The sequence below is a fragment of the Thermobia domestica genome, chromosome 7 (genome assembly GCF_964235325.1).
Source record: "Thermobia domestica chromosome 7, izTheDome1.hap1.1, whole genome shotgun sequence".
Classification (NCBI taxonomy): Eukaryota; Metazoa; Arthropoda; class Insecta; order Zygentoma; family Lepismatidae; genus Thermobia; species Thermobia domestica.
In genome coordinates, this window is record NC_137460.1 from 263658561 (window position 1) to 263683144 (window position 24584).

The following is a 24584-nucleotide window of genomic DNA, read 5'->3' on the forward strand; positions in this document are numbered from 1 at the left end:
ATTTTGTTAAATATGATTAATTCAGCTATTAAAGAAGAACTTGAATGCAGCTTCGCTAGTTTATATTGAATCTGATGAACGTTATTGATTTACTCAATAGCACATTTCCTTATTTTAATTTTTTATCGGTAGCCAAAAATACTATTCGCTTGTGGAATCCTTAGTCTCTTCCCAAGGGTACCTACCCTGCTCATTCTTAGTAAAGTGTGGTACAAGTTCATGAGCTTGTAGCGAGTAAAATGAATTTATTAACTTAGAAAACGCTTTGACACATTACCTAAAAGAGTGCCTGCATTCTACAAAACTCCAGACTTTTCACTAATTCTAAACTGCTATTTCTTAAAATAAGATGGGTAGAGTGCTTAGTGCTGAATATATATTTGTTTTTAGTTATTGACATTATAGTGCAGATAAACGGAAAGTACCTTTCACGGACTAAATTTCATTTTGTGCTTAATTAAATAGTACAATAATTTATGGAGAAATGCCAGTAATTTCATAATACTGTGCAGATATTTTTGAACAGAGTAGTGTCCTAAAATGTCTACAAACAATCATAAACCTACTAGTAACATAATAAATAGTATTAATAATTGTAATTCGTTTTATTATTGAAGTAAAAATGCCTTTTAGTTCGTAAAAGTTAATTTCCTTGTTGTTACATTCAAATTGGAACAATCAAGACAAAATGAAAGAAAACGGGAAGCGGACCTCCATTTAGCATGAAGGAATGAAGGAAAGTAGGAAATATGTGAGCAAAAGCAATTTACCAACACACACTTAAGTTTTTATTGATGCTCTGGCTGACATTCGAACGAACCCAAATTAGGCAAATTTCGTTCAGGTGTCTTAATTGTCACACCACAGAGACGCGATCAACGTTCTGTGAATGTTAAGCATTCCTCGCACCCCATTCGACACCGTTACTCTGCTAGTATCGATATTTAGACATTGTTCCATACACGGAGGTTCTGCAAAGAAACATTGAAGCATATCATTCTTATACTATATTCATTTGAAAGTTGTAATAACAAATGTAACTGCATTCTCTCGCAACAGGAGTTTTTGCAGTAACCTTTTTCAGCAGAACTTCCGTATCGGTAGAATGCCTAGATATTGACACGAGCAGGCTATTTTATTCCATTAAGACACTTGAAATGCTCTACTGACATATAAAATTGACCCGAATGTGGTGTAATGATTAGGAAAGCCCTCAAACAGCAATCAGTAGTTTTCTTGCAATAGACTTAAAAAAATAAAATAAAAATAAAACTGCTTATGCATTTGTTATGAAGCTTTTATCAATATGTGATTTAAAATTCATCCCGTATGTTGCTGTGGGTATCGACTTCAGGGTCAATATGAGCTATGTGCCGGTCAGAACCTAGATGACTTTTGTTAATGGTAGTTGCGGCACACACGATCTTAAGATAGAATAACAAATATTTCAAACAATGCGTACCATTGCCTCCTTGGTCTTGTATTAATTTAGTTTTTTTTCTTTTTCTTTTGATATTTCAGCCGTTGAAAAAATATTCCAGTTCCTGCAGAGAATCCAGCTAGATATGAAACATCTCAAATGTAAAGTTGATAAAATGGAAGCCAAAATACATGAGCTGCACCAAGTTCCCTGTAGTGGTAAAGAAGCTTTGGAATCTATAGAAAATGCAAACCTGCTAGCTGACAAGCTCCCTTTACGCAGTTTGTCTACGGTTCACAATTTAGAAGAAGATTTAAAAGACAGAGAGATGGCTTCACATTGGTGAGTGGTATTCTTAAGTTCGTATTGACACGAAGTATTTGTAAATATCCTTCAGGTATTGTTTGAAAAAGAAAACTTTTATTCTTTAAAAATAGATCTCGTGTGGCCAGAAGCTTTTCCGGATGTACAGGTAGTTAAATTAATGCGTACCAAACAATGTAGGGGTGGGTACTTGACATGGAAACAAGAAAATGCTTTGCAAAAATGCAAGAAAATACATTCTTTTAACATGCATTTTATATAGTACAGGTATGACTTCTTTTATGAGACATGTCATGAGCCTATAATATATTGCAGGGTACATGTACACTCATCTCCAAAATGATTGTCGCATATCTATAGCTGTCTTCTTGTAAGAATATAATTTGATAATGATTTTGCAGGGTACTTCTAATACTGATGCTATGTGTATAATCGGAAAATGTATATTTGTGGTAAATTTCACAGGAAAAAAATTATAAATACGAAAATAAGAATGAATAAAACAAAATGTTGCTAAATGGACAAGAAAGATTTATTTTCGTTTTATTGTTCTTATTTAATGCTCATTAGACATGATATTTACCACATACATGTCTTTGCCAATTATACACGTACTAGTATTATAAGAAATACCGGGAGAATGCGTTATCAAATTATATTCCTTCAACAACATATTTATAGACATACAGCAATGATTTTGGACATGATTGTACATCAGCCAAACTGGATTGGAGATTACATATATTTTATTTTTATGTATTTTATTTATTTTTTAATCCAAAACTGATTGTGGCGTATTCTTAATAATACACTTTCAAATCAAATAAAATCGAATCAACTATTTCTCTAGCGGTAGCAGTTTGGACTGTGAATTCTTAAAACTTATAATTTAGGTGTCCATATTGGATCTTAAATACTACTACTACTACGAATCCAATACTACTTCGAAAATCTTGCTTTCACTGTATAGCACCTGCGTGTTTCAACAACAAAATCATAAGGTAGGATGGTATACGGTTTCCTCGTGTCGTAGACATGTCTACTGTTATGCCTTGTTTGGCAATACCGGTACCATCTTCTGCAACCTTTCCAACCATCCACGGGTTCTCATAAAAAATAAGTGTTTACGGGCAACTTCCACAGGTGTACATGGATTCTCCAAGCCTTCGCTTTGCAAATAATTGAGAAGTCTTTTCACTTTTCGAGAATTCGGGAAGTCCTGGATGCTTTCTTTGAAGTTCTCTAGCACCCATCTCCACCTTGGTAAGTGGAATCAGTGACTGTGATGATGTCACGGTTTTGCAGGAAGCGAACTTGTAAGACAAACGGGCAGTACGATCTCAGCAATTCTCGACTTCATCTGCAATCATTTAAAGTAGTCTTAGTGTATTTTAGTGACCTGTGCAGAAAATATAGTAGATTGTTCAGAATGGAGAACTGCATCAACGAATCTTACATTATTTTTAATGCTTGATGGCAAAATAAAATTGTATTTCATATTGCTGTTATATTTCATATGCTAATGTACTATGTTTTTTTAGTGTCATTATCTATCCAATGAGCGTGGAGAGGACTACAAAAAACTGACATTGTCCATTCTGAAGACGGTATTTTTGAGGGACGTCGCAATGAAATTTAGCATTGACGGATTACGTGAGAAGGAAAAATTTTGTGGATTACAACTGATCCATGTAGTTACAGGTACATCATATACAAATTGTATTTCATTGGGCAAAAGTCATCCAGGTCTAGTTTCGAAAGTAGTATCACAGGATTTCTTTGTGTAAGAGTAAAATTGCTGGTAAAGTCTCATTAGGAATGTGCATTTAATGAAAAGTCCTAGTCTACGGTTTTTTTAAGTTTTATTGAGAAAGTACGTATAAGTGCCTGAATAGACCATTCGATTTTTATCGCTCGATAATTGACGCACGACATGGTTATACAATGATTTTAATCAGCCTGTTCCCGTGCATTTGATTACGATTAGGGATCGAACGAGACTGACACAAGAATTACTAAGTTTGACTTAGTTCAGTGAAACTTCTATGTCGCGGACACAAATAGGGAATATAACTGTCCTATTATTGGCAAATGTCCGCTATTAAAACAATCTACAATATAAACTTAACGTACTATTCGTATAAGCAACATAACGTAGGCAAAATGTCTTTCTGTTTAATAATGAGCTAATATAGTGTTTTTTTTCCCTATAGTATTATGTTCGGACAAAATACAGTTTCTCTCTTCGAAGTTAACAACTTGCAGCAAGGCAAATAGACAAAGATTAAATAAACTTTCGCTGAAAATGGATACTAAACTAAATGCATGTTGAAAACAAATAAATGGAGATATTTGCGTTCGATTATCTCATCCAACAATGCGCGATTCATTAACGATCCTGCCTATTATTGCTTGAAATTCAAGAAAAAAACAAAGCTTTATTTCAGGCTGTCTGTTAGTTGGAAGTTCTACATAGACGCTGGGAAATAGTTTTCAGTATCCGCGTCCGTTATTGAGAATGTCAGCTATTCAGAAGTAATTTTCACATTGCACCCAATGTATTTCTGCCAGGAAATTGAAAACGGTCCGTTATTTTGAGATGTCCGTTTGAAGTTTTACTGTAAATGTAATTTCTATGCGTCGTAGAAAAGTCTAATGAGGCCGAAACAACACATTTCTCCGTCGAGTTTTGTCGTGCGACGAATACGGAATGATTTAAACAGGTAGTTAAGTGACCTCACTTCAAGATATGTGCACTACATTCACGCCACGATGTAGTTAGGGGCCCCTAATAAATTTAGGTCCTAGCATTCTGCCCTTCACGGATGAGACTGAGGAAAAGCCCCATTCGCGATGGTGCCACTGATTCGCCTGTGCAGGATCTGAGTTCATAAAGAATTTTGTTATATATATTTGTAGACATGTTTGTAGACATTTTAGGGCATTGGTAACGCTGTTATCCGCAGATAAATAAAATCATTGTTTTCCTTGTTTATGCATCTGAAGGAAGTTGTAATTTTCTGTCAATCGCACCGTGAAAGAAAATTTTCAATTTTTGACTTGAAACGAGTGGATATTCTGAGCCATCCACATATCGTTTTCCACTCCCTACTTCCTCTGTTTGACACCGAACGACAATGTCCTGTTAGATTCGCCTTTAGAGCACGTAATAATGCGCTCATGCGTACAATGGGTGTTTTTTGTGCAATGTATAAAAGGTTTCTTTGTATTTTAAGAGAAAGTTATATTTTCGTTCGAATTTTATTTATTTAACTTCAAAATTAATCTGTTATTTCTCAATGATGATATTTGCTATTTAAATGTGTAGTCCCTTCTGGTGATACAGTATTATTGCATTGAGTTTTATGTTAAGGTTACCATTTTTCTTTTTCAGGAACAGTACAACTCCTATTTCCTGATATACAAACTAGCGACATTGTCCGACGGATTGGGAAAGTCTTAAGTGGTTCGCAAGATTGGGATGGCTACAGATGTAATCGTAGAAGAGAACAGGCTCAAGATTTAGGGAAGATGCACATTCGTTCCGCGGGGAACCTGCAAGAGTCTAAGTACCACTTGAATTCACCTTGCAGATTCGCCCCGAAGGGAAAGCCGTGGGGTGATCGGTCCCGCGGCTAGTTGTGGTCAACCTCAGCAGCGTGTCCGATATAAACAAACTTATATGAACGAAATATCTTATTGTAAATAAATTAGTGAGACAATAATATGTTAAAGTACAAGAGAATTATAAACTTCATGAAAGTAACCACTACTATAGTTTTTTTTTAAAATTTATCACAGTCAGTTTCAGTTCGCTAATTTGCCGAAATATTTCCTAGTAAGATTTTCATAAGTTTTATATCGTATTTTACTACAAAGAACCTATCCAAACTAAAACTTTATAGTGGCATGCATATTTTGCTGAATATAATGAGTTTTCCGAACTTCCGTGCTGTCTGTGTGTGTAAGGGTTGAGTCCATACCTTTGGAGCATCCAGGGGGTGATCGCCCAGAAGAGAAAAATTTCTTGCTATATATATATTGACAACCCAGCCACTCAGTGCCTAGTTTGGGGATGCAATTTTGAGTGCAACTGGATGCCTTCCACTCACCATCTAGAATGAGTGGGATAAATCTAATATCCATATGCGAGAGGTTCTCTTAATGGGAATAAATACAAATAAGAATACGTTAACTTCATTAAATTGATATCACTATATTTCTCATAATTAAGATTTTACTGTAAGATTTCGTGATGCTTTTAATAACGGATATTAGGAACGATTTGCCAGACGAGTATTGCAATGGTCGAGTATTGAGCCTTTGAGCCCTGAGTAGGTGTAACACATACCTGATGACTCTGGTGTTGCTCCAACGACGACCTGGTGTCGAACCTAGCTCCTCTATGATGATACTCCTGATTGCTGGACTGCGACGGCGAGCATTGAGGTATGAAATCCTCTCAATAGCTTATCTGGACGTGACGTTCTACGTTGTTCAAATAATGTAGTTTACGATGAATTTCCTTTCGCTGTCATCTGGCTGTCTGGCGATTTTTAACTCAGTTCTCCAAGGACTCGACCTCCGAACTCTATCGAATTGGTCTTCCAAGCACTGACCCGATCTCCAAAGACTGATCGAATTGGTCTTCCAGGACTGATCTCCAAGAACCGATCTGGAACCTCTCTCATCCTCTGGTTTTGTTGAGCTTGGTCCAACCTCCATCGTCTGCTTGTCGTCTGCTTGTCGGCACGTGCGACCCCTTTTCACATGGAAAACAAATTCCTTCCATGTGTCAAGACTCAAAAACTGCAACTCTCGACACACTCTGATTTCTCGATTCTAAGCAATTTCCGCATATCCGTGATTTCGTGAAATTTGTGAAATCTTACAGATTCTCTTTGTACAATGCATAGAATCTGGCTAATGCGAGAATAGACGCATTGTCTACATTTCCTTCCTACATTGCCAGACTCTCAACGAAGGCATTCTTATTAACATTTATTTACAACAGAATGCTGACACTGGAATTAACAACATTGTGTAGCTTGCATTATATTTCATACATAACATTCAATCACCTTAACCTTAATATACGATTCTTGTAACGTAAACATTAAAATAAAATTGAAAATATACAAAATAATTAACTCGAAAAACGAGTGTTGCCACATGGCCCCCCTTAAAATCTTGGTTGCTTCGCAAACCAAAGTAGACCTCGTAAGAGGGCGATTTTCATGAACTCCCTGTACAACATACAAAATGAATCAGTAGTAAAACATAAATGTAAATTTAAATATAAATAAAACATGTGTAACTCTGCAAAATAGTAATATAGACAATAATTGATATTCCTTCACCTAAAACATTAATGATATATATATATATATATATATATTTCAATCTTTAATCATTTACTTAATTCATATAATTATAGGATACAAAACTTCAAAATGTACTGACAAAGTATATGCTCACGACATCTAGTGAGTTTTCAATGAATTACTTGCTCATCAAATTTGCACAAGCACTCTGTGCAAAAATATATATATGTTCATTTACAGATACTCTTGGTTAATCTCTCTTCGCAACAGCGCTTTTAGGGTTTCGTATTACAAAAATTTTCCACTACTCTTTCTGTCCATACGTGCCAACTGACGCATTGATTGGCTGTATTAGTACTGGTTAATCATCATTTATTTCCATTGCCATTAGATTGGAAATCTAGAAAACAAAACTCTTAACATAGTATTAAAACATAGTACGCTGATATTTTTTTCGTAGCAATGTAAGAAAACTGAAAATATAATTGTTTTATTTTCATCATAAAATTTAACCACAGATATTTTAACCCTTAAGTACTATGGACGAAAATAATCACGTAACTACTATGGAACGGTCTGTCAGACCGCATTGTTGTTTCACATTTTCTGAAGGGTAGTTTTATTGCATAAATTTTTAATGAAATCCTACATATCTTAGTGGCTTTTAGAAAAATAAAACATAGTAATTTCACGATGTAAAAGAACTTTTATATTTTTAAAACAATGTGAAAGAGAACATAGTCAAAATTCTTTCATTGTTATTCTAAAATTGTAATTGTTGAAATATTCAATTTTTTCTCCGTTTCTATGTAGTCAAAATAACACTAATTTAAAATACACTGTTCCTATAGATACACTGAGAATAAAATATACAGTAAAAACGGAGAAGAAAACATGGAAGTTTAGCTTTTTTGAACTTAGGGGAAGGTACTGTTATAGCTGTACTCTTACATTTTTGCAGTGAAAAGGTAATGAATAAAACTTATTTTTAGTTCTTATATGATGGAGAAAGTAAAGAAAATATGTTTTGTCGGTAAAGAAAATACCGCACTAACATTTCTGACAGCATGCACTTTCTCCAAGTACGCACTTACATCTTTTTTTCTGCACTGCAAGGAAGTCGGTACCCCACACCGCTGACTCGAATTAATATCTTTGCTTTCCGCTTACAACTCAGTGGACAGACTCAGTGTTTTCCTCTTCAACTCCTTGTGCGCTATGGTGGGAAACTCACTTTCAAGCTGTAGTATGCTCTTGATTGAAAACCTGGAATAAGCAGCTCTCGTGGCAAATGTCCGATGAATAATCTACGTTCTATATGTGGCCTAACAAGTCCTTTTGCCAACGTTTTCATGAAATCAAGTCTTGTCATCACTGCGGACTTAGCGTAGACTTGATGCAAGACATACGCATTGACACCACACGCAACATCCACCAGCATAAAGAAAATTGTCAATGGCTATCGTCTTGTTCGACGACTTGATGTGTAATCTGTACATTTTTTGTCTAGAGTATCCACTCCGCCCTTACTCATGTTATAAAATGTGATTATTTCTGGTTTTCCAGTCTTTGGGTCATTATTTGATGTGTGGTGCAAGACGTGCCACCCGGTAAGACACAAAACTGCTAATAATGAGTAGATAACGAAAGACAACTGAACAGCAAAATACTTACGTAACTACTATAGTACGTCTCTGAGACCGCTCTACCCCTCCAGCGCCGCGCACAGGGGATCAATTATAACAGGAACTTCACAATACGTAACCATTTGCTAGACAGGAAGGTAGACGAAAACATACACTTGTAGTAGTGAGACTGTGGAAAATATAATGATACGAAAAGTCGCAGCGGTCTGAGAGACGGTCCATAGTACTTACAGGTTAAAGTTGAGGGAAATAAAATCTTGCTGCAGGGCGTTTGCTACGCTGCTAAAGTTCCACCTTGGTAACTGCTGTTTCATCATTTTTCGACCAAGGTTAAACTTATTTCCGCTCCAGTAACTCTGTTTGCGCGTCACTCTTGCACGGATAACACTGGATGTTAATATGCACTACCAAATATTTCGTTATTTGTCTTAAAATATTGTGTTTTATAGCACAACTACATCGCACGGATAAAAAACTCACTTTTCATGTCTTTCGGGCACTCGGTTTTTCCGTGTTTGTCGAAATTTTCAAGAAAAACGTCGGTTTTCGTGGTTTCATAGTGTCCCATTAATGTATTAGTGTGTTTCTCATCTTCTGTAGTGATGTGGTACAAGTGTGTGTTTTCCCACTCAGTTTCAGTGCTCTTACTACAATCTGCTTTACTACGATCTGGCAAATTATTACAAATAGTGATATCAGTGCTTTGTGGCATAGTTTTAAGTGTTGGTTTGTTCTTATTTAATATTGTGGCGTAGAGTGGTGAAACTTGTGAAAGTACGTAAGTCTCAGACTCATCTCTACCACATACTTCTAAATCTATATTTGATCTTACATTATTTTTACTATTTCTTACACTATTTTCGTATTTTCTCTCTATCCTATTTAATCTTATCAAAATATAACACGTAATAATTACTATTACAACTAATACACTTCCTAAAACTAACGCTGATATTAATAATAATATTGTATTGATGTCCATTTCCTTCGTTTTTGGATATTATCTGAAATAAACGAGAAATAGATAAAGTCGGGATAGGCCTACTTAAAATTCGTAGAAAATTACATTTATTATAGTTATTTAAATAATTAATATTCCTATCTTGTGTCTGCTTACTTTTTTTGCGTCCTAAAATTCGCATATTTTTGAAGCAGTCTCGTTTTGTTCTTTCTGTGTCGAGCACACTTGCTACTTTCTCAGTAATTCTCGTGCATGACCGTAAAAACTTTAACTATGTGTGAAATCCCTCTAACCATAACTCGGAGATTCTGTTTCACACTTAAAAACTCGTGTTTTCAGTCTTTTTCTACCATAAATATAGCACTAAATTATATTCGCTATATCTCTCTATATTTAAACTTTTATTTCTTATTTCATACGTATTTATGTAGTTTAGACTTTATTTTAATCATCTACGTGATTAAATATCATTAATTTTATTAAATAGTAATTTTTCTGTAATTTTAAAAATATATTTCATAGATTTACGCTCGGACTGAGCTTTACGCGGATCCTGCGAGATTCTCTGCGTGGCGGGATAATCACTGGATCCTTCGTGTTCGTTCGAGTTCACTCGGAACTGTTCGTATTTCGTCTGCAGTGTTCCGTGAGACCTGGAGTTGAGACTAATCTAGCCTCTCGCGGGGTCTTGTCTATACTCTCTCGCGGGTCTCTTTGTTCATATTCTTCCTCTTGCTTTTCAGAACGTCCAAAAGCTCTTTGACGCAAATCCATACTGAATTATATGTGAGCATTGCTCGTAGCGTTTGCAAATTACATTCAACAATAAAATAAATAATTCTAATCATTCTTTTCAATCAATATTGATTGATTATTACTAATTGTAGTAAAATATATTATTTTCTTTTCTTTTCTTTTCTAAAACTTACAAAAATTTTTGGACTTTTTTTTTAAAAAATAATTAGTAAATATATTATTACTACTTAAGAGCCTGGCTTAGTTGGCTGCAGCAAGCGGCTGAAATTCGTTCATTTTAACACGGGGTTCCCATACATTAACCGGAATATAATGTTTTTGCCATATTTTTTCGAAAAAAATTCAGCATAGGAACCTCAATATAGTGTATACGAGTGTTGAGAACTAAAAAGAGTGATCTGATTAATTATATTTTTCATAGAAATCGGGAAATCCTAAATTGAATTTCCCATAAGAAATTAATAAAAATATAGGCAAATGCCTTCCCTGATTATACATTGCAGAAATGAAGTAGAAGGTTCGGACGTTCACAGAAATGAAAAAACATATTTTAACTTGGTTCGTACTGTGCTACTTATTGCGTTTAGTTAGTAGAAGTAATGAAACAATCGATGAAAAATTATATCGATCATCCGTGATTTTGAAATAATGACATTCTATGTTTGCTCGTGTTCAAGCAGTTCGCTGTTTGTTTGTAAGATGGCTCTACGGTCGCACACTCCCTTTTTTGTGATAGCGGCGCGGATATTTTAAACACGAGAAAGACTCGAGGCTCCTTTTAGGGAGACCCTTGACCCTTCACTCTTCAATGACTGTGACACTGGCACAAAAGCGGCCCAAAGTTGCAAGGAAAAAGGAGAGACATAATTTACTGTTCCGTTCTATTTTGTGTTTGTGTGCGTTTTGCTTTTAGAAACGAGTTCTCGGATTGTAAAGTGATAATGCCTTCTATAAAAGGCAGATTTTTGAAAGGGAAAAGCACACGCATTCGTCTTTTTATTAAAAGAAGAAAAAGGAAGCTTTCTGATGCACTATGGAAACATATAGAAGACAAAAGGTAATATACTTTTTATAATATTGCTTAATGTACAGTTATGTTCTTCATTATGTTTACTGATGTAGTGTTGAAAAATAATATTATAGTCCGCGTCAGCCGAACTAGCGCTGCGGAGCCTCTGGTGAGAAAGACAGCTTCCAGTGGGCGTATATTGCATGTATCAAAGGTACGCGTATCACTAACAACATCCAGTATGTCATAACAATACAAAATTTTGACACTAATAAGATCATTAATGTATATATTTTATTAATAATATCTTTTCTGCTACACATGTGGTATGAATAATATATTTAATTTGGTTCGAAATACATAATAAGCAAATGAATGTACACTCATGTCCAAAATGATTGTCGCATATCTATAACTGTCTTCTTGTATGAATATAATTTGATAAAGATTTTTCAGGGTACTTTCAATACTGATACTATGTGTATAATCGGGAAATGTATATTTGTGGTAAATTTCATAGAGAAAAAATTATAAATACAAAAATTAGAATGAATAAAACAAAATGTTGCTAAATGGACAATAAAGTTTTATTTTCGTTTTATTGTTCTTATTTACTGCTCTTTTGAAATGAAATTTGGCACATTCATGTCTTTGCCGATTATACACAAACTAATATTACAAGACATATTGGGCGAATTCGTTATCAAATTATATTCCTAAAACAACATATTCATAGACATGCGACAATAATGTTGGACATGAATGTACATATACTTGATATTCGTTGGCTAGGTACGTCGTTTATAACCTCATTTACATCTATCCGAGAATCAAACTTAGGACCCCGCAAACCGATGGCCAATATCCTAGAATTTTGATTTTTTTTAATTGTGAGACAAAGGAAGTTGGCAACAAGAAAACAATTATGTGTTATGCACCAATTCATGAAATATACACACGGAATGCGCGGTGGCTCAGTGATGAAGTACTGATTTCTAATGATAAGTGTCTTCGATTCGACTAAAACCCTTACAAGTATGTGGTGGACATATGTTCTTAGGTTTCTCGAAATTTTCCCATTTCCTTCTATTATCTTAGCTACATTAATTCTTTCATCATTATTAATTTTTATTTATTATCATTTTGTTTTAACCCACAGTGCATAACAGAGGTACGTTGAATTAATCATGTATTTTTAAATTTAACGTCCCATGTTATTTACCCAGCCTAAGGGAAACGATGATGTAATGAAAGATAGTGAAATGAAGAAAGTGGTGGAAACAAGAAAACATCGAGAAAATACATGCACACGATATTTGTTGTCCATGAGGCACACTTCGAGAGCTAGGATCGAACCAGGGGCTCCATACACCAGAGGTTAGCCTTCTGCCACTGAGCCACAGTTGCCTGAAATAAGGGTGCCGCCCTTGATGTCCTTATTTTTCGTACTCTAAATTTCAAAACACTGTAATTGACTAATTCGCACCCCCTCCCACACACACACAAACGGAAAGCATAAAAGCAAACGCTACAGGTTTTATAATAATGAATATGTTCTATAAAATGCAGTATATGTTCGTCAAATCTCGTATATACAGTTCCTCGAAATTCGTCTGTGGAATGGTGTTTTGGAATGTTAATATCTAACTCCGCCCACGGATTTGGCCAGGCAGGTACCAAGAACATAACATCGAAAAGAAAACAACATAAATTTTGACATCAGATTTATTTTTAGTCTATATACACTCATGTCCAAAATGATTGTCGCATGTCTATAAATATGTTGTAGGAATATAATTTGATAACGAATTCGCGCAGTATTTCTTATAATGTTAGTATGTGTATAATCGGCAAAGACATGGATGTGGCAAATTTCGTGTCAAAAGAACAGTAAATAAGAACAATAAAACGAAAATAAAATTTTCTTGTCCATTTAGCAACATTTTATTTTACTCATTATAATTTTCGTATTGTTAATTCTTTTCCTATGAAATTTACCACAAATATATATTTCCCGATTATATACATAGCATCAGTATTAAAAGTACCTTGCAAAATCATTATCAAATTATTTTCTTACAAGAAGACAGTTATAGACAGTGTGCGAATTGAAAATTTTTCTCAGGGGGGGGGATGAATTTCACCCATATGCGCACCCAGTCCTCCCCTTACACACACACATACACACATACATATACATATATATATATATATACACGGTGGTGGAATAAAAATACGAAATTTTAATTTCCGATTGGAGTAAAGTTATTTTCAAGTAACACGGGTTCTTTTCCAGTAACTGCAGACTCAAACATTTGGTGACCTTTCCACCCCCTTCGAGTTTCCTTGCATACTTCGGACCCACCCCCGCAGCCCTCTTGCGGAGGAAACCATCCCTTTACTTGGAGAAGGAAGTCAATGACCTCGGCTGTATTTCCAATTTGTCATTCAGTCATTTGTTCTTGGCGAGTGAAGATCGTAGGTTACTTAGAATGGCTAAAGTGCACAGCGAAACCCGCGAAGTAGTTCAATGTGGCAACATGTCTGCATCCAACTATTGAAGGATCTCGATCACAGCAACTTGTCCCTTCCCCTTTGGAGTGAGATACGGGAAAACAAACATCGGCATAACACCAATTGAGACACACTTGAAATATAGTTTTTTTTTTTTTTTACTAACAAGTACAAAACATTTGAGATGTGAGATGTTTCATAAATTTTCAGTCAAGCAATATTTAGGTTAGCTACACAAAGTAAGAATTGTTCCCTTTTTCTATCTTCATGTCCATTCAAAAATACTCCAGAGGGGGAAAAAGTTATCCCTGCCAGGGATAAAATTTTTCTTCTCCAGAGGGGAAAGATTTTTGTCAGGGGGGAAATCCCTGGCAATTCGCACCCTGGTTATAGATATGCGACAATGATTTTGGACATGAGTGTACATCACTCAGTTGGTTGATAGAAAGGATTTTTTCCTTTTCTGCTTTTTAAATCAAGAACTAAAACTGAACTCCTGGCACAAGAAGCCCGTACAGGACAAAGACCAAAATAGCTGGCTAATGGCTAATGATGATTTCAGATGGAAACTCAGGGGAAAGTCTCCTTCCCGGGGCATTATCCAACCGTCCTCAACCTGGTTTATTACTATTTTAACAATACTACTTTCATCTTCCCGGTTTATTTAAAGTTCCGCTGGAAAAAATCTTATAAAATCATCACTGTCACACTCATGTCTTCGGGAAATTATGTGTTCGGTACATCGGTTCTCCTCGCCATTAGGTCTAATGCTGGCTTTCTAGATCATAGTTCGATATTTCATTTTCCAAGTAACTTGGCAATTGTCCTCACAATGCTATATGGATGCCATAATGCCAATATGAATAGTCACCCATTATTTTTTTGATCATAACCACTACTAATTGATTTCACTGATGTCACGAGAAACGGTATTTCAGTGAAGCTATATTATTGGCACTCATTTAAATATTAATTAGCCTAATAAATAATGGTCCTCAAGTGACCATCTGCGTTATATGAGCAAGCAAGAAATGTTGTATTTTATAGACGCCTTACCCATCCCGGCTTTAGCTAAAATGGTTAGATAGATATAACTTAAAAATAAAATTAAAATACTATTTAAAATTACAATGTACCTGAAAATTAGTAATCATATTACATCATTGAATATTTTATAGCGATCCAAGGTTTCGCAGAAGAAAGTTTAGGAACAGCTGTTATAACCCATACTCATAATGTGATTTTGAAAACTATTGAGATTAGTATCCTCGAACAGTTCTGCACGGTAGTACCAGAACACACTATACAGTTATAGATTCCATTTAGAAATGATCTAGTGCTCTGCACAACGGAAATTTAAAATTTCAGGGGATCCATAAAATTAATCTTTTTAAGCTAATTCTCATTGCTAAAACAAACTTTCATCATGAAGCAATAATAATAAGAAGAAATTACAGGAAAATAAAAACAGTCGTAAAATACGAAAAATTAAGCTAGAAACAGGCCGGTAGCCAGCCGAAAAATGCAGGGGGAACCCGATAGAAGTTAGGGGGGGCGATCCAACTCTATTATAGTTCATTTGTAAGACCACCGTGAAAATTGTAGGGAGGACAGTAAAAATTTAGGTCCCGTAGACCCCCCTGGATACGGGCCTGGCTAGAAACGTGGTTGTTTTACCAATATTCTCAGAAAGATATATTCTATAACTCTCGGTTCTCTTTTATATCAGAAATGTCAAATTTCTATCTTAGTTCCTGCCGAAGTAGTCTTCTACTTTCTGGCAACGTCGTTGCAACCGGGTTGGACTTGAGAGCAGCGCTAACGGTCATACGCCAGTTCCGATGCCGCGTACTATAATTTATTATTATTCGGCTTCCTGCAAAGTAATGTTCAAATCAGTAAACTTAAAACAACTATCTGGAAAAAGTGCCTTGGTGCGATCCTGATAGCAGGAAAAATACTAGGGTGTTACCCCGCTTTGAAGATAAATTCACTTTATGTTCTTCAATGTATATTGTGCAGCTGAATTTATGTACCATGTACCTTCACTTCTACGACTGCTTCATGTTGTAGTGGAAAATTATTATTATTAATATTGAAATTTGTTCAAAGGAAGGACATACAAGAAAGGGACCAGACCTCCAACTCAGAGTTCACATGGACACTTTAGGTGAGTCTAGAAATTGGGAAGGAAGCGGCCCTGGCCTTAGAGATTGGAAAAGGTTCCTTGTTACCCATATACGAAGACAAGACGCAAGTTGAAAGCAAATTCATATTGATAATACCATGTCTGCCCGCTTCCTAATTGTTTAATTGCTTATTTTAAAAAACGTGCGTGTTCTTAAAAAAAAACTTTTTAGCTGCAGCTAGTTTTCGTATCAACGGATGACGATTGTAAAAATTACATAGAAATTTTCCGAATTTTTGACATAAGGGTCTGTGCAATAAATAGCTTTCTTATTGGAGACTAGAAAATTGAACAGACTTTTAACTTGCAGAATGCGTCTCTTCTCTTTCTCTCAAGATCCTTTTATCAGTCGTGGTTTGCCTACAAAGTTATTTTGGAAACAAATAAACACATACATATTATTTTATTTCAATTTTGACTGAGAAAATTGATTAGATTCTGTCTTTCACAGGATGAAAAAAGTTTCACCAAACGAGCACGGAACAAACGCAGAAAGCAGCAATAGTGAAAGTATAAATAGTATTGAATATGCTTTAAAAGGTCGAAGAATCGTAGATATCGAACATTTTGTAAAAGCCATTCAAGAATTGGACAAACATAGCCCTATAGGTTGCACTTTCCAAGATATGAAGTTTGTAAGAGAAAAGCGTATGGGGTTGAAAAGTTGCCTAATTTTTAAATGCTCGATGTGTAATTTAGAAAGTTCTGTTCTTACCGAAGGAGATACAACGAAAAGCATGGACGTAAATACTGCAGCCGTGGCAGGAACAATCTCAACGGGTGGTGGATATGCACAATTAGATGAAATGTTATCATCAATGAATATTCCATGTATGTCTCCAAATACATTTAAGAAATACCATGACACTGTTTGTGACTCATGGGTAAATACATCCATAGAACAAATGAAACAGGCTGCAGACGAAGAAGCGAAGATAGCAAGAGAGAAAAACAACGTGGATACTGACGGAACACCGCTTGTAACTGTTGTTGCTGATGGAAGCTGGGGAAAGAACAAATTACAGCTCTCTATCTGGTGTGGTAAGTACTATGGATTATTCTCTTCTCCTGTAGTATTGTAGTCCTTCCTTTCTCTCTCGCTTGCTCTCGAGAAAAAAAAAAGATAAAAATCCGCACAGATCGACACCTTTCGTTTCGGAATCCCTTCTATAAATTTTGGACGGTCTTTGTATTTGTGAGAGTAAGGAAATAAATACATTAAGTTATAGAAAAACAATGTCTGAAAATAAGCTTCGCACTTTGATTTGGTGCACGTGGTTCAGATGTTAAAATTTTAATATATTTTATTATACCAATGATAGCTCATTAGAATAATTTTTATTCAAATATTATTATTATTATAGTGTCGTAAATTATCCATAAATGTTTTATACTAATAATTTAATATCCACATACACATTTGGTTAAGGACACAGGAAATTATTATTATTATTATTATTATTTTGTTTGTAATCAATGGTCTGAAATCGCTAGTGCAAAGTCATATTACTAGGGTAAGTCAATAATTATCCTCAGTTTTGCTTTAATTGTCTTTAGTTTGGCTCTACGGCTTTGTGAGCTCACCAGCCGGCACGTCGCACCGTTATCTTCGCATGTGGTAGGTTGCAGCGTTATCACATCAGTCCACTTTGCGCTATTACAACGTAAAGATGGCCGCGTCACTATCTGTTTGCATCACAAAAGAACAGCGTTCCGTAGGCCGTTTTTTGTGGTCTGAAGGTATACCAGAAGTGGAAATTCATAGAACACTTTCAGCACAATACGGGGATAATTTTTTGCCATAGCGAAGTGTTCACCAGTGAATTGAACAGTTCAAAACTGGTCAAACGACCGCGTTCAATATTGACCTCAGTTGTGGCTGTTCTCCCCGCGCTCTTTCCTCATCCTTCACGCTCGTTTGACCACTGGTAAACACCTCGCTGTGGCAAAACATTATCCTCGTGTATTGCGCTGAAATCTTCTTGTGTATTGTGCGGATAATTATTGACTTTCCCTTATATTATGTAAAAGTTTAGTAAGAACTAAACTTGAATATGCAGCTGCCATATGGCACGCGGGTACAAAAACATCCGCAGAAAAAAAAATAAAGGCAGTTAAAAATGCTTTATGGGAATCTTATGTTATGAATTCTAATTACCATACACACAATATAATTACGAATTTTGGTGTATTTTAATATTGAACCCTTATATACAAGAAAGAAAATTGTAGACAGAAAATTTATTGAAGGTATACTAAAATATAGAATTCTAAGTAAGTATCTATTAGAAATAGGGTGTCAAAAAATTCTACTGATAAATTTCGGGAGGTGATTCCTTACATCAAAATAAGAAAATAGTATATATGAACCCGTAGTCAAAAGTCCATAGTTTTGGAGCTATAGACTGCCGAAAACGTGAGAAAATTAACTTTATGGGCCCATAGCTCAATTACTATGCAATTGATCGTAGTCGGGTCAAGACATCACGCTGGAACTAGTAGGCGCCGTATCCAAATATCCATGTTTCAGAATCCTGCTGTACTTGCGCAACGAATTGTATAAAGGAAATTGGAGTACGAGGAGACACTTTTAAGTACTAATTAAGCATAAATGACAATATTCATGTGAACGATATTTTGAAATCATTTCATTTTTCTATTCGTAACCGAAAATCACTAACTTAATTTTTTCCTTTCGTGTAACAACCAATATTAATTTCAGAAGTTATGCAAGCACACACATATTCTAACTTCAAAGAGACGTTTTGAAGTATCTCAACTTCCTCTATGCAATTTGTTGCGCCTTTACCGCATGGATATTCAGATAGGGTTCATACTAGTTCCTAAGTGGTCTTGAGCTGACGACTACTATTGGGTCTTGTCTTATTTTGCTGTGAGGAATTACCTCCCGAAGTTTGTCAGTTGATTTTATTGACACCCTGTAACATATGATAAAACTGACGAAACAATTATATTTACTTATTTCCATTTCAGGGTGCTATTGTTGGATTCGAAACTGGAAAGGTTCTATACATCCAAGTAAAAAACAAATATTGCTACACATGCACTCGAGCTTCTAGTCAAGGCTGTGATCCAAAGGACCATATGTGCTTCAAGAATTGGAGTTCGGACCATAGCTCCAGTGGAATGAAAGCTGCAGCAATAGTGGAGGGCTTTACCAAAAGTGAGGAAATGTACGGCATCCGATACAATAAGCTTATCGCGGATGGGGATAGTAGCGTATACAAAAAAATATTAGATGCGCGACCTTATCAGAATATCACAGTTGAAAAAATTGAGTGTCGTAACCATTTGCTACGCAACTTCTGCAATAAATTAAGGGACATTGCCAGAAACAGTGATAGAAAGAACAGAAATATCACAATGAGGAAAAAGGTAGGAGATAACATACTGCGGTTTCGAACTGCAGTAGTAAAGGCAGTTCAATATCACAAAAAGACAAACCTGTCATTATATGACAAAATAGAAAATTTACGGAAAGACATTATAAATGCCACAGACCACATTTTTGGTAGTCATCTCAATTGTGCCACTTACTTTTGTAAATACAAAGATGGAAAACCGGATGTAAATATTGTACGTGAAATGGAGCTTTCTGGTCTATTGGACAAAGTGAGAGAGGCAGTGAGGCTATTGAGTTTAAACAGTAGAAGTTTGCTTCATGACGTGGACAGCAACAGGGTGGAACATTATAACGCTGCGGTGGCTAAATTTATTGGGGGCAAACGAATAAATTTTGCTGGCGGTCGCTCTTACGCCGGAAGATGTGCTGGCGCTGTTGTTCGGCACAACACAGGTATGGCATTCTACAATTTGCATAAAAATATGTATGAATCCAGTCCAGGAGACATTGCAAAAGCAAGTGAGCTGAGGAGGAAGAGAAAAATAGGTGCGCAACGAGAACAGGGTTCTAAGAAAAAATGTAGGAAGTCTCTTTTTCCGGGTTCATGTAGCAAGAAAGATAAAGATTACGGCCCAAATGCCCAAAGGCCAGATTTATCTCCCCATCGTTTGGAAGTTGAGAAGGAAGCGTTTCTTCAGACTCTTTCCAGATCTGAAGAAGAAAGAGCACTATTTGAAAGACTAACCATAGGTCAGCGCACCAGTGGTGAATGGATGGAGCACAGAAGAAAGTTACTTACAGCATCGAATTTCGGTCGCGTGTGTAAAATGCTACCTACAACAAGCTGCCAATCTATCGTCAGAACTCTTCTATACTCCACATTTGATTGCGAGGCCATGGCGTATGGGCGAGTCAATGAAGCAACAGCTCAAAAGGCAATTGAAGAAGAATGCAACGTCACCATAGAAAAGTGTGGGCTTTTTATCGATTCAGAGATTCCATACCTTGGAGCGTCTCCTGATGGGCTCATTGGCAGTAATGGAATTGTTGAAATTAAATGTCCTTCGTCTGCTGTTTCAATGACACCCAATGAGGCTATAATTCAACGAAAGGTCACAATGTGGAACGTTAAAGCAGGGAAAATAGTTGGTATTAACAGAAAGCACAATCACTTTTATCAAATTCAAGGCCAGCTGCATATTACTAAACGTGATTTTCGCCTATATGCAGTTTGGACTCCAATGGGTCTCAAAATTGAAAGAATTTCACGGGACGATAAATTTTGGGAAGAGCACATGCTTCCACATCTAGAGAAATTCTATATGAATTGTCTTCTCCCAGAATTAGTAGACCCACGTCACAGACGATCTCTGCCCATCCGTGATCCCCCATATATTTTGGAAGCACAACGCAATAAGGCACAGGAAAAGAAAAATGTGATAAAGAGTGATAATTGTAGCGAGTCTAGCCAAACATTGTATAATTGAATAATTTACATCTTTGTGTTATATGTATTAGGGTATATGTATGCAATAATTCTTTATGTTGTAATTCCAGTAATGATTGGTTATCGTTTAGCGTCCCTTTCAGCAGTGAAGCTATATGAGACATCGGCCTACATTTCAAAGTGGAATCCGAACCACTCTTTCAATATGTTTTCCCATCAGGAATCGAACCCGAGACGCTTTACACAAAAGGTGCGCGTGCTAGCCACTAGACTAGTGGGGTTGGTAATTACAGTATTGAAAATCATTTTATATTTATCATTTAGCTTTATCATATATAGTGTTAGGTTGTATGCTATTTCTCATGTTTTTACTCTGAGCATGACTCACTCTTTCTTTATAAACTAATTCATAACAGCGTAGATATTATAGACTTACTCCCTGAAATCCAATTTCGGATACCAGGTACTAGAACTCGTGTGAATAGCCAAAACCTTTTCTACCGTATGAAAGCCCGAACAGAGATTTTAAAAAAGTTACCCATTTGGAAAATGTACTTTTCCTACAATAGATTATGTGAAATGAAAAACGAGATAAACATACTTAATCAAAGCCAAAGAAGTTCTCAGAATAATCTAATACATTATTTTAAAGCAAGCAAAATTCCTATATAGCAAGTTCTAGTTTATAAACATAGGATGGAAAAAAAAACAGGCTTACGCAGGGCACAAAAAAACATTATAAATAATTTTATTGTATTTGTAATATCACTCTTGTATCTATATTTGTATATTTATTTTGTGTTTCTACATTGTATAATATTAACAATTGGATTGGCTGTGTTAATTTTAAATTGGCTTTATATTGTGAAAAATGAAATGAAATTTTTGAGTTTTACGTCGCACGGTTATGCCGGCTAGGCTAAAGGAGACGGTGATGATGAGAAATGAATGAAATGGTGGAATGAAGAAAGTAGGAGGAAACGGGAGAACCCCGAGGTAACCCACGCACACGGTCTACCACTGAGCCACCGCGGCCCCTGCTTTATATTGTGATACATTTCTTTTGTGTTTAGTATATTATATCACGTTTAGTATATTATGTGTATTATATTGTGTTTAAATTTTGTTGGTGCTACTGACAATATGGATTGATTATATTTTCCTAAGGATTTCTAGTGATACAAAAACTAAAATGTAATTTACCTTATAAAGAATACTATAACTGGGTATACGCCCGTTGTATTCTTCCTCAAGAAACAAATAAACAAGTTTATTTTTACAGTAATGAAAAACTGAAAATTGTTCTATTACTTGCACCTTATTAAAATCAGTAATAGGTTGTGTGCTATTTCTCATGTTTGAAATATGCCCTCAAGAAGGACGACTTTGTCAGTGGCTGTTCTACAGCAGGGCGAGGAGGGACGACCACCACTCTAATATTTTTCTCGCTCCCCTCTCATTTTTTCTATGTATAACCACTGCACTCATGGTCACGAACTGCTGCTGTAGAATTTGTCACTGAAATCTATATGACATTAAAATCTTTGTTGTTCATTAACATGTTTATAGATATAGAAGCTACCTTTGTTCATTAACGCATTCTTTAATGCAGGTTTGATCCAAGGGCGCTGATCCTGGGGGGAGGGGGCAAAGCTCATATGGGCCCCCCTACTGTATTTATGAATATACAATATTTGGATAATTTGAATGCAATTTGTCTTAAAATCCTTACATATATACCTTCTGCATCTGAATGGGCCCCCCAAAATTTACAGAGAAATCAGCACCCTTGGTTTGATCCATAATTAACTAAGCTCTCCTGAGTATGGCTAACCATTGAGTATTTCCATGTTTCCTTGCTCTCTTGTCTAAGAATCCTGAAGTCATATTTGAGAAACACGATTGATGATATTCAGCTAAATTTACTTGCTTTTCTTTCAATTGAAAACGAATTTTTAAAGTTCTGGATTTGCAAAAACTTGTAAAAGAATTCGCTGTTGTACAGCTGAAGAATTTTGTTGCCCTAAGATCCATTCGACTTTTGTTTAGATTTGTTGTGAGCTTTAACTTTTTATATTTGCCGTTACAGTGAACAGAACCTTATATAAAAACTGAAAAACTCTCACAGTAGTGGACATTAATGTTTTCTTTTTTTTACATGTAATTGCTTTCATTATACTGTTACATGGCTTTATAAAATTGTTTCAAGTACTGTGCATTTTTACAGCATGTAGGCTGTAAACATACGTGCTTCTAACATTTACGATCCACTTTACTGTATTTGTCTGATATGATTATTTCAATATTTGCAGTAAGTTTATGTTCCTGTCTTGTGCTTACATTAAAGTGTATCGAGAAACGTACCGATGTTCATTTGCTACCCACAAGCATAAAGGTGTGCAGTCACAAATAAATTGGATTCGTAGCAGCTCAGAATTAAATAATAATAATAATAGCAAAAGAAGTGTGATTGCCTCGCCTTTCCAAAATTTTTCTTACCATCCCTCTTGGGCCAACTATTGCGACCGAGCGCCAACACTGAACTTTATTATTATTATTATTATTATTATTATTATTATTATTATTAGGCATATTGTATTCCTACCAGGAATTGTGGAATAAGTAAATAAATAAAAAACTATAAGTAAATAAATAAGTAGTAATCAGTGGCGTACTTAGGGGGTGGCTAACGGGCTTAATCCCCCCCCGAAATCTTACTTAGTATAGTAAAGTAAATGAAATATCTTGCAGAATTTTCACATTTCCAGGCAAAGGTCCCCTCGAAAGTTTGCAAAGCCCTTCCCAAAACAAAATCGTAAATCGCCACTGGTAGTAATATTTTGTTCCAACACCACAAATGCAAAAGCAGTCCCACTGAACAATGCAAAGCAATCAGAGAGAAACACAAAAGAGCAAACACAGAAAGCCAGGAAAGGGAAGAAAATACATGGAAAAGTTGCGCTAACGAAAAGAGCAGGTACCTAACAACCTCCTGCCTTTCTCCGCCCACAAGCGTTTTAGCAACCATCTGAATGAAGTAGGGTGAGAGGGGTGGGGGGTGACTGACTAGCAGTGGGTGTCCGAATGAGATGCCATCTGTTAGGGAAACGGAAAATCATTTCCAATGTTTATAAAACCAATTGCCAAACCTTGCCTTGAATGCTGAAAAAAATTTAACTGAGGCAGGCTCTTAAACTAAACATTTTTCAATACTCTTTGTGAACTATTTCTAGCTTTATCTATGCTTATTCACATATTTTAACCCTTTAATTTATCATGTACATACTACATAAAATTCATTATTCATTATTTTATAGAAACACTTGTAGTAATTATGCATATATATTATCTACTACTACCATAATAGTAATCTATTACTATTTTGTCTATTCTTATCTATTATTAACTATTTCTATTGTTATTATTACTAATGTTATTACTTTCTACATTTATTTTCCTTATCCCTTCTTGAATGTTTGAATGTTTTTGACTTTATCTATCCTTGTTTGATGTTACTATCCTAGATTTGTCTAAGTTATCTATTCTCATCTATTTCTATCCTTATTTCACTATTTTTTTTCATTTCTTTCACACCTAAAACGGAAATGGGACATCGTTCGGTACCGTATTA